This window comes from Petromyzon marinus, unplaced genomic scaffold (assembly GCF_048934315.1).
Source record: "Petromyzon marinus isolate PM22_M1 ecotype Great Lakes invasive population unplaced genomic scaffold, UKy_Petmar_22M1.pri1.0 PM_Scaffold_84, whole genome shotgun sequence".
Classification (NCBI taxonomy): domain Eukaryota; kingdom Metazoa; phylum Chordata; class Hyperoartia; order Petromyzontiformes; family Petromyzontidae; genus Petromyzon; species Petromyzon marinus.
In genome coordinates this window covers 91,636-108,645 of record NW_027423693.1, presented here as the reverse complement: position 1 = coordinate 108,645, position 17,010 = coordinate 91,636, and the positions used below count along the sequence as shown (strand labels likewise).

The 17,010-nt window shown below is 47.1% G+C and overlaps 1 long non-coding RNA gene across 1 annotated transcript; it reads left to right on the top strand.

The window, feature by feature from the left end:
* Positions 1 to 1,584: 1,584 nt before the first annotated feature.
* On the top strand, positions 1,585 to 10,304 carry LOC142923888 (uncharacterized). The gene is made up of 3 exons (XR_012940936.1): positions 1,585 to 2,006; positions 2,824 to 2,982; positions 8,924 to 10,304. It is a non-coding gene; the product is annotated as an uncharacterized LOC142923888 (long non-coding RNA).
* Positions 10,305 to 17,010: the final 6,706 nt, after the last annotated feature.

Genomic DNA, 17,010 nt, shown 5'->3' with positions numbered 1-17,010 from the left:
ATGAGGGATTAGCACCACGGAGAGTGACGAGCTTTGTTCAGACTGACGAGTCCATCTATGTTCGGAACGGAGGAGGAGGAGTTAATGTGTTGGATTACCAGGATGTTAAAGTCAGAAATTGGATTAGCAGGATGTTAAAGTCAGAAATTAGCATGAAACTGGGGGATTAGCATGCTAATTTCTGACTTTAACATCCATGCTAATCCCCCAGTTACATGCTATTTTCTGACTTTAACATTCTGCTAATCCAACACATTAACACAGCTACTGTTGATATGTAAACTCCTTTGTCAAGGTGCTCTGCTTCTCTCACCCAGCTTAAAAGACGCTGCCAAGCCTGGCAGTGTTCACTGAAGTGCTGTCTTCCTCCCGACAGTTCTGTTTCTTCACCTGAGGAAGGCTACTTGTGTTGTGGCCGAAACTTCGTGGGAATTTTTATTATTATTATTATTTTATTTCCATTCTACGTGACTTTACCGAAAGAACCAAGAAGAATCATGAGCATGTGACGTCACTCCACATGGAGCGCCCTCCCCCATAAATAATCATGAGCAGGTGACGTAACTATACATCAAACAACTCCCCTCATTAATATCACTGTGTAACAAAAAAATAGGTTCCTGGATAGTGTTATTTTCCAATTGCTTATGCCTCAAAAGTACAGAACATCTGTTTGTGCAATTTGTAAGGGCGCAGTGACACACGCATTAATGCAATGAATATCACGTCGTGGTCTGCTTTTTCGCTTGCAAATTTCAGATTTACTGCAATACACCCGTCCTTGGACGGGCAAAAGGCGAGTCTAACAATGGTTCCCTCTCAGTAACATCTGGCAGTTCACCAGTTCAAGCGAGCCTGACTGCTGATGAGACACTGAGAGACGAAGCCTGTTTCAGGGTGCTGCTTGTGTTGAGTTAATGTTGATGATGAGATGCACTCTCAGAAGCTTGTGCGGCTGAGTAGCACCACTCGCATTGTGTGCGTGGGGAAGTGGCGATGTGGAGGCTGTACAGCTCGGTCATCTTGTTCCTTGAGCTGCAGCAGCAGCTGTAGTTATGCGTTTGTCCACTAGAGGGCATCACGTGCCTTGTGGAGAACCTGCAGTGCCCCTACATCCTGTAGTATTTTGTTCAGTCATCTTCGCGCAGAATATATACACGTGTGCAATATGAGTTTAATGTGTGAAATTATTCACGTCAATTATGTTGCCATATTTAGATAGGTGGAAGATTGAGGCATCATGCCACGATTGAGCCATTTAATGTCTGTACGCTCTTCGTTAATAAAATATAAGTGTATGCTTGCAGTTTAAATTCTTCATCATCATCATCGGACATGTTTAATCCACTGCTCGATGGATACTGATTTAATTACCAGCTAATGCTCACGCACTTGTGTGGTGACGTGGAATGAGTCACTGGAGCGCGTGCCGCTGGGAGATGGGTAGACAATGGCATTAGGACTATCAGCCCGTTCTACCAGTTGCAGCTGTGGGCAAAGCATGAAGCCATCTGAAGGATCCAGAGGGGTGCAGGGCCGAGGGTGGAGCCTGGCCACGCTTTTCAGGATATAAGGCGAGCTCCAACTCACAGCCGGGGCAGCTGCGATCTGGAGTGGAATTCGTCGTGTTGTCGTAATTGCGATCGTCACCCTCTTCAGCTGTGGGTTTGGCAGCATGTTGGCTGTCCCGACCCGGTGTGTGGTTATCCCCTAAGGCTCTGAAGGTCGGAATAAAAGAGATAGAGTACCTCCTATTAGTGCCTGTGAACTAGAACACAACATTCGGTGTCAGGCGTGTTAACGAATTTTTTTGAATTATTTTAGGGTTGTTATGAATGTTTTTTTCTTCGAATCCTTGAGGGGGAAATAGACTATGCTGAAACACGTGAAGAGGAAGGCTCTCACCCGCATACCCTCGGGCAAGGAGGATTCCCGGGCAGGGCTGGCAACCGAGACCCCTTGTGGGGGGCCCCGGAGTGGTGATCCCGGCGGGGCAGCGAGCAAAGGTGCGACGGCTCTGCGCCGCCGCCGGCTGAAGGGGGGCTGCGGGCAATCGGCAAGCGCATCGTGGGGCGGCTTTCCACAGTGTCGACCCTGGTGGGGCAGCTGGGCAGGGAACAGCCGAAGGAAGGGGCTGTGGCTCAGGGGTGGCGAGCGGGCGACTCCACCATCACTGCCGACCGAGGGCAGGAATTGGGTCCCTTTAACCTGCCGCCGACAGCTCATCCGGGGGCACCTTCCCTAGCGCAGCGGCTGCCGCTTCTCAATTAATTTTCGGCTGCGGGGGGTGCTTGGGCGGCCTTCCAGCGGCGGTTCTCCACCACTTGCGAGCTCGCAGGGTGGTCCGATGCGGAGGCGCTACTTATTCTTCCCACCGCACTGGATGACAGCCTTGGCGGCGTTTTTTTTTTTTTACATTGGGGAGGTGGACAGAACGAAGCTGCGTCAAGCGTACTCCCAGTTGGCGGAAATTTTTGAACTGCCGTCCAACGCGGCAGACATTCGTAATACAGAGTTGGGGGGAGACAGAGACACCCCGTGCTTTCTGCAGCGCATTGCTGTCGCTGGCCAAGGATGCGTACCCAAAGATGGAGCGGGCAGGACTGGATTCTCTGGTGCTTGAGAAAATGTTGACGCTGGCTCAGGAAATTAACGTTTGTTTGCCGGCCACAGAGGAGGATGACCTGTCCTCGATTCAGGTAGCCCATTGCATCCAGGCCCACTATAACCTGCGACGACGTGCTGGGGTGACGGCAGGGGCTGGTTTTCCGGGAGAAAAGGGCAACCAGGCTCTCTGAGAGTCTCCCTGGGTGTGCGCGTCAGGTGGTTGGAGCCTGCGGAGGACATTCGGAGTGGGACGACGATGGGACAAGCGGCGGGGGGGGGGGGCCCCATTACCTCTTTCAGTTGTGGCCTACAGGGACACATCTCCAGGGGCTGCCGTGCTGATTTGGGGCCGCCTCCGCTCCTCTGGGTCCAAAGGTAGGTTGCAATAGGTCACACACCTGGCCGACACAGCTACCTCATGCATCCCATTGCAGTCAGTGTCAGGTGCACACGCCGTCGCCCCTCATAGGAATACGGGGTATGAAGGTGGTGCATGATGGTTGGCAATGGACCGCACTGGCACACTGTGTCATGGCAGCGGGATCATCCACAGTATGTGGATTTGTGCAGGCTGTTGAGGTGCGAATGCTCATAGATACGGGGGCATCCGCCACCATGGGTTCAGAGTTTATTTTTAGGACTCTGCCATAGATGTGGGTTGCCTGGGTCTGGTAGATAATTTGTTGCCGCTAATGGTGGGAGTTTAGGCATTGTGGGCTAAATCAAGGCATCTATACGGACTGGCGATATTTAAAGGACGGGCCTGGTGTTGGTTTCAAGTTCGTTAGCGGTGCCTTGTTTATTGTGGAAGGATTTTTGGAAGAGGATGCCCCTCTGGATTTTAATTGACCAGGGTTGTGTGGAGTTACCGTCGGGGCATCGGTTGAGATTTTTGGAGTCCCCCTACTGGATGGTGTATCGCTAACACTGTGGTTCAGGCCATGGTGTGTGAAACTGTTAGGGTTCCCCTGGGTGCACAGATGCTCATACCCTTGAGCTGCGGTCACGGCTCGACCAGAAAATCGCTGGGAGTGAGGTTCTTCTAACCCCTTCAAATAGAGCAGTTCGTGGGCAAATTTTTATAGGGCATCAGACCTAGTGTGGGGAGCGGTGGCGCAGCGGTTAACACACTAATGAACATGGCGACCAGGGTTCGATTGTCCAACACCAGTGACAATTATCTGAGCCGGTCCTGGGCCTCCCCTAGATTAACTCAACCTCGAATGAGTATCAATTACAATGTGTAAACAATGCCACTGGGGAGATAAAGGCGGCCAAGCATGGTGCTGGCCACACACCCCATTGTGTATCGTACCAGCCTTCATAGGTGCTGGCTACAGTAGGCTGTTGGCAATATATTGTATTTTAATTAACTATTTGGCACGTTGTTTACGTGACATACCTTACTGGCTGTCGGGTGGTGGAGGGTTGCGACGCATCTATACTTATGGGATCTAATCCTAAAACCTGTATTAACATTTTAAGCTGTGTTCAACCACCACACTACAGGTCTCAACAACACTCACTCACTGGTTCGCTCAATCACGATTATATTATTGCGTATGGAGGCAATAAAAGGTGTCAATTGAATACAGTGTACCAAAAAAAGTTTAACAGTTGTATTGCTATATTCTTGGTTCTTTCGGTAAAGTCACGTGGTTTTCACACCTGATGATTGTTGTGTTGCAGTCGAAACGTCGTGAATTTTATTGTTTTGTTAACGCCGACAATGGTATCTGCAGCGAAACGTCGAATATGAGATTGGAAATTTTGCTCTCTTAACATTTAGGCTATTGCTGAAGTGCCAAATCAATTGGCATGTTTTCCCAAGTGACGACTTGAAGTGATTGGCTCTGTCGGTTGGTGGAGGTTTATACTGAACATTGGCCTCTTACCTACCAAGAGTAATGACATTTATTTTCGGCACTTCTTGACTCGAGTGCTCACTCGCCACGTCATGGAGGCCGTGATGGCGTGGAGAAGGCCGTGGTAGTGGAAAGGATGCTGTGATAAACTCGCTCATCTTACACCAACTCACTCGCACATCAATGACTCGCGCAACCACAGACCCATTCACTCATCATACACTTGCTCACACTACCACTGACTCGCACACATCATACACTGGGAGTGTCATGCTGCCAGCTATGGCTGCAACTTTGGTCGTACATGTTATAGTATCGTAATACTATTGCATGTTCACCAGCTCACTCCTTGTTTAAAAAAAAATGTTGCTGTGAAGGTCTGGCTCTCAGATTAACTCTCCCAAATAACATATATTGGTAGTGTCCTGATATAGACCGCCTAGTGGGAAGGATGTTGAAGCTGCATCTGCAGAGCTTTTTGGAGGCCTCCCTAAAGGTGAAATAGTTTTAGTGGGTGATCTAAATTGGAATTTGCTAAACCCGCTGGCCGTGGCCACAAATTTTGCAGTTGAATTTAACCTGTTTAAATTAATAAATGTCCCCACAAGACCCAACCTAAAAAATCTGGTACAGTCATCTCTGCTTGACGTCCTGTTGACAAATGCCCCTCACAATTTCACACTGACTGGTGTTCTGGGTAAAAACCTTGGTGATCGCTCCATTTTTGGGGTGAGATCATCAGCCAGACCCGAAGCACTCGGGCATTTACTAATGATGTGCTTCACTCGGATATTGACAAGGTCTGTGATATCCCCAACCTAACTACGGCTTGGGAGACCTTCAGGTACACGTTTCTCCAAATTCTTAACAAACATGCTTCGTTGGTTAGATTTAAAACTAAAGGCAACCACCCACCATGGTTTGATCCTTTGATTACAAAGCTCATGAAAACTAGGGACAAGGCTTGGACATGTGCTCAGAAAAGTACTTTGGTCAATGACTGGCTAGAATACAGGATTTTAAGGAATAGATGCGTCAAAAAAATGCCTATTTTTCCTCCTGGAATCACATGGAAATGCCAGGATTTTCTGGAAAACAATCAAATGTATCGAAAAGGCATCCAATACAGATAATCTGCCCGTTGAGCTTAACGGAAATGGGGAATATTTTTCAGATCCCAAAAAAATAGTTGACAATTTTTTAACCTTCATTTTTCTGAAGCTGGTAATCTTTTTGATAATGTATTGGGAGTCACCCCTGCTCATGCAAATTCATACACCCCTGTCCAAATATTAAACGACTTTAGTTTCCAGCAAATCCACGAAAGTATTGTTCTGAAACAACTGTCCTACCTCAAAGGGTCTTCCTCTACCGGAGCAGATAGTATTCCCATCTTTGCTCTACTAACTGTTGGTCACCTAATATACAAACCTATAGCCCATATTTTCAACCTGTCCATCAAAGAAGCATCAGTTGCTCTAGAATGGAAACATTCCTATGTCCGTCCACTTCACAAAGAGGGCCCTAAAGGTGATCCAAATAACTACCGACCTATCTCAATTTTGTCCCCGTTCATGAAAATTTTTGAAAAATTATTGAACTACCAAATTATCAGTTTCCTGTCCACCAACAATCTACTACATCTAAAACAATCTGGGTTCTGAAAAAAATACAGCACCACATCTGCTCCATTAGACTCTCTGAATCACATTTACAGTAGCCTTGATACTAAGCAGTGATGTGCCTGTCTTTTTCTTGACCTGTCCAAAGCTTTTGATACAGTAGACCACAACACCCTGCTAAGTAAACTAAGTTGCCTCTGTTTTTCCGAAAACGCAGTAAAATGGGTACAAATTACCTCTTCTCTTACCCAAACTGTATTCACAGATGGTTGGAGGTCAATCGGCGTTAAGATAACAAAAGGGGTTCCACAGGGTTCCATCCTTGGCCCCCTTTTGTTCTCTCTTTATGTCAATGACTTGGGCACTGACCTGGATCATTCCAGGGTAAATCTTTTTGCAAATTACACGATACTAATTACTGCTGGCCGCTCTCCGGATGACTTGATTGCTAAGCTACAGGGTGATTTCAACAAACTACAACATCAGCTAGTTGCTCTTAAACTAGTCCTGAATACTTCCAAAACCAAGGTGCTATGCTTCTCACCTTGACTAAAGCTGGAAGTTATTTTCCCCAATTACAGTCCTTAAATAATTATCAAATAGAGCAAGTCAAGATCTATAAGTATCTTGGTCATCCTGGATTCAAAACTGAATTTTGAAGATCGCATTGATTATATTGGTAAAAAGACGAAAATATAAATTGGTTTTCTGTATCGACACAAGCCCTGCTTCTCCCCCAATGTTCCGTTTTGCATTGATAAAAGCTACCATACTGCATCTACTTGATTACTGTGACATCGTGTAAAAATCAGCCCCAAGTACTGAAGCTTGATTCCATCTATCACTCGGCCTTAAGATTTACATTGCACTGCCCATATAGGACTCACCACTGATCTCTCTACATTGGGTCAAACTTAACATCTCTTAATGTTCGACGGCTTGTGCAACAGATCTTATTTATTCACGATGTACTTACAAAAAAATTCCGCAGACTACCTACTGGATCTCGTCTCTGTTTCAAAGAACAAATTTGACCTCAGGTCTTCGCTCATTTACCAGCTTCACATTCCCTATTGCCGTACAAAAACTGGAGGAAGGGCCTTTGCTATTGATGCCCCCAGGTTCTGGAATGCTATTGCCAATAAACTGCAACTTGAATCGCTACCAATGAGATCTTCTCTCAACACTGCTCTAGAGGAGTTGTACACCCCTAGCTGCTACTGCTATTCATTAGCGTAAAATAAAATGTTTCGCTCCAGATGACTACTGCAAAGTATTATCTGTATTTTGATTTAGCGTGCTGATCTTAAAGGTGCATTGAAAAAATAGATACTCCGACTGATGCTTCTGTTGTGGAGTAACTCATTCAGCCAGCTGTGGCTCTAGGGTTTGGTGTTTCAAGTTATTCATGTAGTTTATTGTTAAAAATTCGGTCAGTCCCTATGATCACTGTTACATTGCAATTATAGCTTCATTTTTGGTTATTTCGAAAACGTTTTTTGGTTTGGACATGTTTGTAGTACGGAGTTAGAATGGTGGCCTTAATCTAAGTTTCTTGTTGTTTGACTTGCATCCCACTGGGATTTTTGCACACAGCGTTGGTGTACGGTGCTTTTTCAAGAATATTTTGCTGTTTTTTCCTGGATTTTCTGTTTGCACAGTCACTTTAAGATGTTTTCTTGTTCGTTTTTTCTTGTTTTTTGTTTGTTGCGGTTGCTCCCGATTTCAAGAGCCAAATGGCTCACAGGGCTATACCAAATAAATAAATAAACTGAAATGTATATCGTTAATACTGGTAGGAACCTCCTGGTGACACCAGCCCACAGGGGATCATTGTGACCGTCCGTCGTGCATACAAAAATGGGAGGGGCTGGGTGGGGAGGGGCTGGTCACCCCGTGGTGCCCTTATAAAACTCAACGTTTAACCAACTCACGCCGACTTGTGCCTGCCCTCATAGTCGGGCATATTTGCGGAATACACCACGCCGCCGTTGACCCTGGTCATTGACCGAGCAACCCAACGTTCCTACCAGCTCCCGCCGCTGCAATGTGTTTTGTTAAATTTGAATCACAGTTCCTATGATTACTGTTCTTACATTGTTCTTATAGCTTTATTTTGATTTCGAAAACATGGTTTAAGCCATGTTTCTTGTGGAAGTGCGGAGTTGGCCTGATAACTTAAATCTAAATTGTCTTATGGTTGTTATTCTTTGACTTGCATTACACTGAGATTTTTGCACACAGCGTTGTAATACCGTTTTCTTTTCTGGAAGATTTGCTGTTTTATCCAGGATGTTTCTGTTGCGTGTCGTCGCTTTTAAGATGTGCTCTATTCATATTGTTTGTGCTTGCACCCGACTCAAGAGCCGCATGGCTCACAGGGATATACCAATAATAAATGAAACTTGAAACGAGCCCTGTGCTCATACGACTGGAATCATGACCCCGTTGTTCCCCACTGCCACGCCCGCACGTCCGCGTGTCTGCCCTGGGCCACATTCGCGCCTCTGACTCGACCATCATTTCTAGCGTCACGCTCACCAACAGGGACACTCACTGATGTTCCTCCATTTACGAAAGCGATGCTTTCTTTATAAAACGCGCGAAAAACTAAATATCAAATGAATTTTCCCATTAATTTAATGCAAAAAAAAATCGGGATGCGTTTCGGACATATCAACTCCACTCCTTATCTAAAAATATACACATCATTTTTCACAATGCAAAAGTACCCGTAAGGAATTTTTTTACCTTTGCAGGGAATTCACCAAAAGATTTGCATGTTGAATTGACTGGAGGTGATGTGGAGGCTTTGCTGTTGCCCTGCAGGGACACCGTGACGCTGTAGTGGACGGGTGATGCAGCCTCCACGGTGCTTCTCGTTTGATCTGGTGCGTGCCGTATGGAATTTCGTTCACGCGGAAATTCGATTTTGTTCATCTAAAGGTGTCCATAATTTGTCAATTGCATGAACGTGACATTTTGTAAAATCGAACGTTCGTAAATAGATACATGAAGCAGGCCACTGTTGTATATGCCCCCCTTTCCATCTTAATATTAACAAGTAATTTTTCGATACATATAGAAACATATTTCTATTGTTATTATTTTAACCATGAATAAAAACACCAAACCAGGCCTCGGCATGGCATGTGGAGGTCATATTTACCTTGACCCACTAACACGATTTTGACGTTCAGAGCCCTCCCAGGGTCAGAGGGAGCAGATAGAGCGCAGAGCCCAGCGGGTTGCAAGGGGCTGACGTAAACACAAAGCCAGGGTCACTGGGAGGTTGCGTTAGCCTAGATCTAGTTAAGTCAAAAAAGCTAATTGGTTCTGCATTACTATTAAAGTAACTTAAAATCGGAATTTAACGACAGGGTAGGCTAAAGTTATTTATCTTCACACCCACTTCAATTGAACCCTGCCACAAGCTATAGCAATGTAACCATCACCCGTCTATTAATTAATATGAAATGTATTTACATTTTAATAATTTCTATACGACTTGACCCGAAGCCTATAACAATCAGTTTTCATAAGTCAACATGAATGCTCTAATCCACCCATACGCAAATAATAAGCAGGGTTAAAGCAAGAGTAGAGAGGAAAAGAAATGCAAGCGCACAGCAAAACTGCAACGTAAGCAAAGGGCGATGTTAAACCCAAGGTCGGAGAGAAAGGGAGATCCTGGCCGTCTTTGTATCCCCGCAGCGCGGGGTAGGAGTGTGTATACGCTCGAGGAAACACGAGCCAAACACCACAACGGGAAGCCGACACAGACATTGGATTAATACAGAATCATAACTTTGGAACTCTGATGAAATGAAATGTTAACTTAACTTTTTAACCATTTCTTTGTGCGTCGGTGAAAGTCGGAGGGAATATCGCCCCTCCCTCCAGGTTGTGCACCCAGACAGAGGCGCCTTCGAGACAATTTATAACATTTGATTGTTTTACTTGTGGGTTTTATGGTAGGAGTATGACAACGGAATATACCGTGGGTGATGCACACAATGACACACTGACACACGTACAGACACACACACACGGACGCAGATACATACGGACAAATCCTGACACAGCAAAAATCGAAAGAAACTCCGCCTTGTGGGCAGGATCCGAGTGAAGGGATTTTTGTGCATAAAAAGAGGATCCTGAGCATTGAAACCTCAGTTCGACCGGAGGGGGTCGGCTCACCAGAGTTCGACCGGGGGGGGGGGGGGGGGAGGGGTCGGCTCACCAGAGTTCGACCGGAGGGGGGTAGACTCTCGGGAGACGGTTCGACTCGGAGGAGCAACTCGGAAGAGTTCGACCAGGGGGGTCGGAACTCGGGGAGTACGACTCGGAGGAGGTCGGAACGCGAGAGTTCGACCAGTGGGCCGGCTCAGGAGCAGTTCAAATCGGGAACGAGAGCAACAGGTCGCGAGCCGGCGAGCTGCAGAGCAGGGGGCGGCGAACAGAGGCCAAAGTGGCCCCGTCGCTACCCACTGACGTTGGCAAGACTCGCAAGGTAGTGAGGCGCCACCGAGTGGGATTTTAAAAGAGCTGAAAAAAAGAGTATTGTTGAAAGTTTATTCTACATTGAGTCCAGCTGCAGAGCGACCGACGCACTAAGCAAGAGCTTCTGCAAACCAGAGCAAGAGCACGTGCGACTTGAGTCATCCAGAAGTGGAGAAAAACCTGCTTTCAGCAAACCAGCAACGAGCACCTTCGAGTTCTCCACCCAGAGAGAGGGAGCGTGCCGATGCAGCTCATCCAGCAGCGGAGAGAAACTGCTGTCGGCAAACCAGCACGAGCGTGATCGCGCAGCTCATCCAGCAGTGGAGAGAGGTGGCCACTGAGCAGCACTGAGAGCGATCAAGCAACTCTCCCCCGTGGACAGAGGCTGGCTGCTGTGTGGAGAAGGGAACGCCGATACGTATGATGCACAACCCCCACTCACCCTGACCGCTCTAAAGGGAGCGAGTATCCCTTTCACAAGGGACCCGTCGACGTGTATTAACGCGAGAAGACCAACCACACTCACATTACCCTATAAAGAGAACTCCACGATACGATGATGCGCTATGCCCCACTACACGACCAATCTGACGTTCGCTGGACCTAAAGACTCAACTCCAAACAATGACTACTCCACACAATTCATGACACACAAACACACTCAAGTCCGTGAACCATCTGGCCGTGGAAGCATCGATAGTGTGATAAGTCCGTCGTTTATAAGTATATTCGTAATTTTCCTCTTTAATATTTTGTTTTGGACTGTACTTCTAATCGCATAAGTTACCAACCGATCCATCAATACGAATTAACCCTTGGCACCTTCGCCACGGAGCTACGCTCCCGGGGAGGAATCGTGCTAAACCGATTTTCTGATTATACAATCTTATTCACGAATTAATTAATCTCCCGTGAGATAACACGTTCTGCCGCATACCCTCACACTAAGCCATTTCGGTAATCTTATATTCTGTCCGGTGGATCTGTTACATTCATGCCTTTGGAAATAACTGTTTGATTGTCTTTTTATATGAATACCGTTGCATGTGAATCAATCGCCGTGATAACATGCTGACCATTTCAAGCATAATAATCGTTCATATTATAATGTATAAGCTTTTGTGTAGCATAGCATTGGCATGTTCTGACTCTCTCTCTAACTAACGGCAATCGCTTTATGCGGGGTCCATGTGTTATCAAAGTGAAATCGTACAGTCGTTGATTCTGTATTGATACCGTGTGGATACCGTGTTGAAGTTCCGAGATTGAGAGTTTGCATACATATTATAGTTAAGGTTTAATTAGAAAATAAATTGATCAATACAGAAGTGGTCGTGTGATTCTTTCCTGAAATTTTTGCATAAGATCTGTATCCTGCGATCAGATATGAACTCGGGAACCTAAACTATAAACACACCAATCCACACTCATTAAACTTTAAAACGAATGATATGAACTTGGGACCTAAAATATGAACAGAGTGTTAAAGCGAGAATCATTGTATTATGCTGATCAATAATACAAAGTTAGACAACGAGGCCGAATTGACACTAGCGTAACTGCACACGATTGATTGCGTTATCTTGATTGATAACCCCACCTTGTCAACGAGGCGGGGCCTGATTATCATAAAGGCTATCATTAACACAACCACACCCACTCGTATAAATTAATACGATTACCTCTCTAATTAGCATAGTTATACGCATAATTACACGAATTAACATAATTTTGGATTCATTATGCAAATTTCGAATTTCATTTAATTTTCATTACTTTTCATCAATTTTCACACACCCACATATACAACACCCACTCACTCAAGACTTCACTCACCCACCCACTCACCTATTCACTCCCCCACTCACAAACCCACCCATCCACCCACCCACTCTCTAACTCACACACTCACCCGTCCGCTCACCCAGCTACTTACCTACTCACCCACCTACCCAACCACCCATGACTCAATCACACACCTACCCACTCAATAAACTAAAACTGAACTATTTTTCATCGTACTAGCTAAGGTCCACAGAGATATATAGATCTTTTTCAAAAGCGACCTTGTTACAAATGACAGGAAAACAAAGTGGTTTATCACATATACAGTGAGGGAAAAAAGTATTTGATCCCCTGCTGATTTTGTACGTTTTCCCACTGACAAAAAAATGATCAGTCTATAATTTTAATGGTAGGTTTATTTGAACAGTGAGAGACAGAATAACAACAATGGGTGGCATGGTGAGTGGGTTCGTGTGTGAATGGCTCGGTGGTTGAGTTTGTGGGTGGTTGAGTAAGTGGCTGGTTGAGTTAGTGAGTGGTTAAGTTAGTGGGTAGGTGTTTGAGTGGGTGAGAGAGTCCAAGAGCGTAGCGCCATGGTGACGAGATACTATCTCGCCTGGTATCCAGGAGCTTCTAGGTTCAATCCCTACCTTGTTGCGTCTCTATTTCCCTAAACATTTAGAAACATGCATTTAGAGGAGTTGGCTGCTATAAATGTATCCGTGATACGCCACATTGTTGAGCTATCATTTGTGGTAACGGTTGTTTTGAAAACGAGCTATATAGCTCAGTGTGCCTTACCTGGTAAAATAAACATAATTTACATTTAGTTTAGTGTGTAGGTGAGTGGGAGGTGGGTGAGTGAAATAGTGGGTTAGAGATATAGTAGTAGGTGGCTTGCTGAGTGGGTGAGTGGCTCGGTGGTTGAGTTAGTGGGTGGTCGAGTTAGTGGGTGGTTGAGGTAGTGGATGGCTGAGGTAGTGGATGGCTGAGGTAGTGGGTGGCTGAGTTAGTGGGTGGTTTAATTAATAGGTGATTTATTTTGTGAGTGGTTGAATTATTGGGTGGTTGACTAATGGGTGAGTGGGTGAATAATTCCGTGGTATTGGGTGAGTAGATGAGTGGGTGGGCGGTTGGGTGAGTGGGTGGGTTAGAAATTGAGTGGGTTGCATGGTAAGTGGGTGGGTAAGTAGGTGAGTGGCTGAGGGAGTGGGCAGCTGGTTGGGTGAGTGAGTGGGTTAGAAATTGAGTGGGTGGGTTAGAAATTGAGTGGGTGGCAGGGTCAGTTAATGTGTAAGTACTGGGTGAGAAGGTGAGCGGCTCATTGAGTAAGTGAGTGGATGGGTGAGTAGGTGAGTGGATGGATGAGGGAGTGAGTGGGTGGGTGGGTAGGTGAAGAAGGGCCCATATATCTACTGAGAATTTCATCATCGACTGCGGCTGGGGTTGGCATCGTCCCCGACTCCTGATGTCGAGGGTAAATGGGAGAGGTTTAGGACTGTGACTCATGCAGCTGCAATGGCTGCTTTGGGTACGCGGTCCAGACCTCCCCAGAGACCCTGGCTGACAGAGGAGGTGTTCAGGATATTTGAGAAAAGCGACAGGCCCACTGTCATCGGCTACAGAATCCCACGTCAGAGAATGAGGAGGCTTACCGCAACCTTCGCTCGGAGGTTCGGAGAGCCGTGAGGCGCTGCAAGGATGGATGGTGGTCGCGGGTTGCTGAGGAAATGGAGTCTGCCTCAGTGGCCCACGATCACAAATCTCTATTTAACTCCATCAAAAAAGTTACCTGCAGTGCCACACCTATTACCATCATTAGGGGAAAAAACGGTGATCCAATCTCCGACCCCCCGGTGAAACAGGTTTGCAGATTTGCTGAGCATTTCTGTGAGGTCCTGGGGGAGGGAAAATTCCTCAGCCAGGAAAACATCGTGGCACAAAGTGAGGATGATCCTGCTGAGGCTGCGGTGCCTCAAATATTGGAAGAAGTCACCGCCTGTGAGTGGCAGGCTGAAGTGCCATCTGTTGAGGAAGTACTGAAGGCAATCCGGAGTCTGAGACCAGGAAAGGCAACGGGCAAAGATGATCTCCCAAGCGAACTGCTGAGGGAGGGTGGCGTTGGTGCACAGACTGCCCTATATGACATCATAACAACAGTCAGGACCACTTGACGGGTTACGCAGGATTGGAAGGATGCCCTGGTCGTCCCCCTCTTTAAGAAGGGAGACCGCACAGACTGTGACAACTACAGGGGCATCTCACTCCTCAGTGTGCCGGGAAAGGACCTGGCAAGGATTATTCAACATCGCCTTGCCAGGCACGCTGAGGAGAGGCTTGCGGAGCCCCAATGCGGTTTCAGGAAAGGGCGGTCCTGCACAGATGCCATATTTTCTGTCCGTCTGCTACAGCAGAGGTGTAGGGAATTCCAGCAAGACCTACATCTCTGCTTTATTGACCTGGTCAAGGCCTATGATACCATCATTAGGCCTGGGCTATGGTTTGTTCTTCGTGCTTTTGGAGTACCTGACCCTTTGCTCACGATCATTAAGGACCTTCATGATGGTGAGCGGGCCCGGGTAAAACTACGTGGCCGGGAGTCCGAGCCATTCCCTGTATACCTTGGGGTGCAACAGGGATGTCCTCTGGCTCCCAAATTATTTAACATCTATTTTGACCACGTAGTTCATGACGCCTTCAATAGCTGTACCGGGGGAATCTCCATATGGTACAGATATAATGGGAGGCTGATCGATGCCCGGGTGCGGTCAAGGGATGGCTCCCTATTGCTCAACCACGTTATGTATGCCGATTATTTGGTAATAGCTGCTCATTCAGAGGAGGAGTTGGAGATGCTGCTGCTGAGGCTGGAGCGTGCCTCTTAGCGATGGGGCCTTACCATCAGCCCCACCAAAACTAAGCACCTACCTGGGTATTTTGTACCATGGGACACTCCAACCCCACAACTCCCAATCGGTGATGGGGCAGTTGTGGAGAGAGTGGAGAGTTTCCCATATCTGGGCAGTGTGCTCATGACTGGCTCCAGTTTAACAGCAGAGGTCTCACTCCGAATCAGTCGTGCGGCAATATATTTTCATCGGTTGCGTAACGCTGTGTGGAAGCTACCTGGTCTGTCACGCCACACGAAGCTTCGGGTCTTCTCGGCCACGGTCATTCCCTCCCTTCTCTACGCTTGCGAAACGTGGACCCCCCTAATGGAACATCTTCGCCGGTTAGAAACATTTAGACAGGCCTGCCTACGATCCATCCTGGGTTTAACCAGACTGGATTGTGTGAGGAGCTCACAAATCCTTGAAAGATCTGGGCAAGGTCCCATCGGTGAGCTCCTCCGTCAGGCAAGGCTGCGATGGCTGGGTCATGTAGCCCGCATGCCCAGCCACCACTGCCGAAACAGCTTTTGTTCGGCCGGATCGAGGGGGCTAAATGGGCGCCGCACGGGCTAGAGTAGAGATGGAGTGATGTGGTACAGGAGGACGTGGAGCTGAGTGGACTTGCCGATGACTGGTACCAGCGGTGTCAAAATCGGCCTCTGTGGAGGAGGCTCGTGAAGGACGCTACTGGGCAGTTCGAGGTAGTTGCCCTCCAACAACAACGGAGGGCAGAGGAGCGACGCTCACAACAACGAGCGGAGCGCCGGGTGGCTAGGGCACAGCAGGTTGGCACAGTAGGGGGCACAGGTGGTGCATCAGCCAGTCATCTCAGTCATCTCAGTCAGTCGACCCGTGGCACCTGGGTCTGCCCCGTGACCTCCTGCCAGCGGGCGTTCGACACTAAACGTGGCCTCGAGGTGCACATGGCCTGGCACAAGCGTCGTGGTGACGTCACCGCCACTTAGGGGCGAATGGCGGTTGTTATATATCTACTATAATCACCCAGGAATGTATGTCCTTAACGTTCGTGACGTCACTCCACATCGACCAGCCCCCCTCATTAATATTCATGAGAAGGTGACGTCCTCCAAATGGACACACCCCCACCCCTCATTCATAATCATGAGCGGGTGACGTCACTCCAGATGGAGTACTCCCCCCCTCACCAATAATCATGAACAAGTGACGTCACTCCACATCGAACAGCCCCCTTCAATAATCATGAACAGGTTACGTCCTCCACATGGACCCCCCCCTCCCTCATTAAGAATTATGAGCATTTCGATTTAAAGCTTTCGTGACTGCAGAGATTCATCTTCTTGGTTCTTTCGGTAAAGTCACGTAGAATGGAAATAAAATAACAAAAATAATTAATAAATAAATTCTCACGACGTTTCGGCCACATCACAAGTAGCCTTCCTCAGGTGAAGAAACAGAACTGTCGGGAAGACAGCGCTTCAGTGCCAGGCTTGGCAGCGTCTTTTAAGCTGGGTGGGAGAAGCAGAGCGCCTTGACAAAGGAGTTTACATATCAACAGTAGCTGTGTTAATGTGTTGTATTAGCAGGATGTTAAAGTCATAAAATTAGCATGTAACTGGGGGATTAGCATGATGTTAGTATGAGGGATTAGCACCACGGAGAGTGACGAGCTTTGTTCAGACTGACGAGTCCATCTATGTTCGGAACGGAGGAGGAGGAGTTAATGTGTTGGATTACCAGGATGTTAAAGTCAGAAAT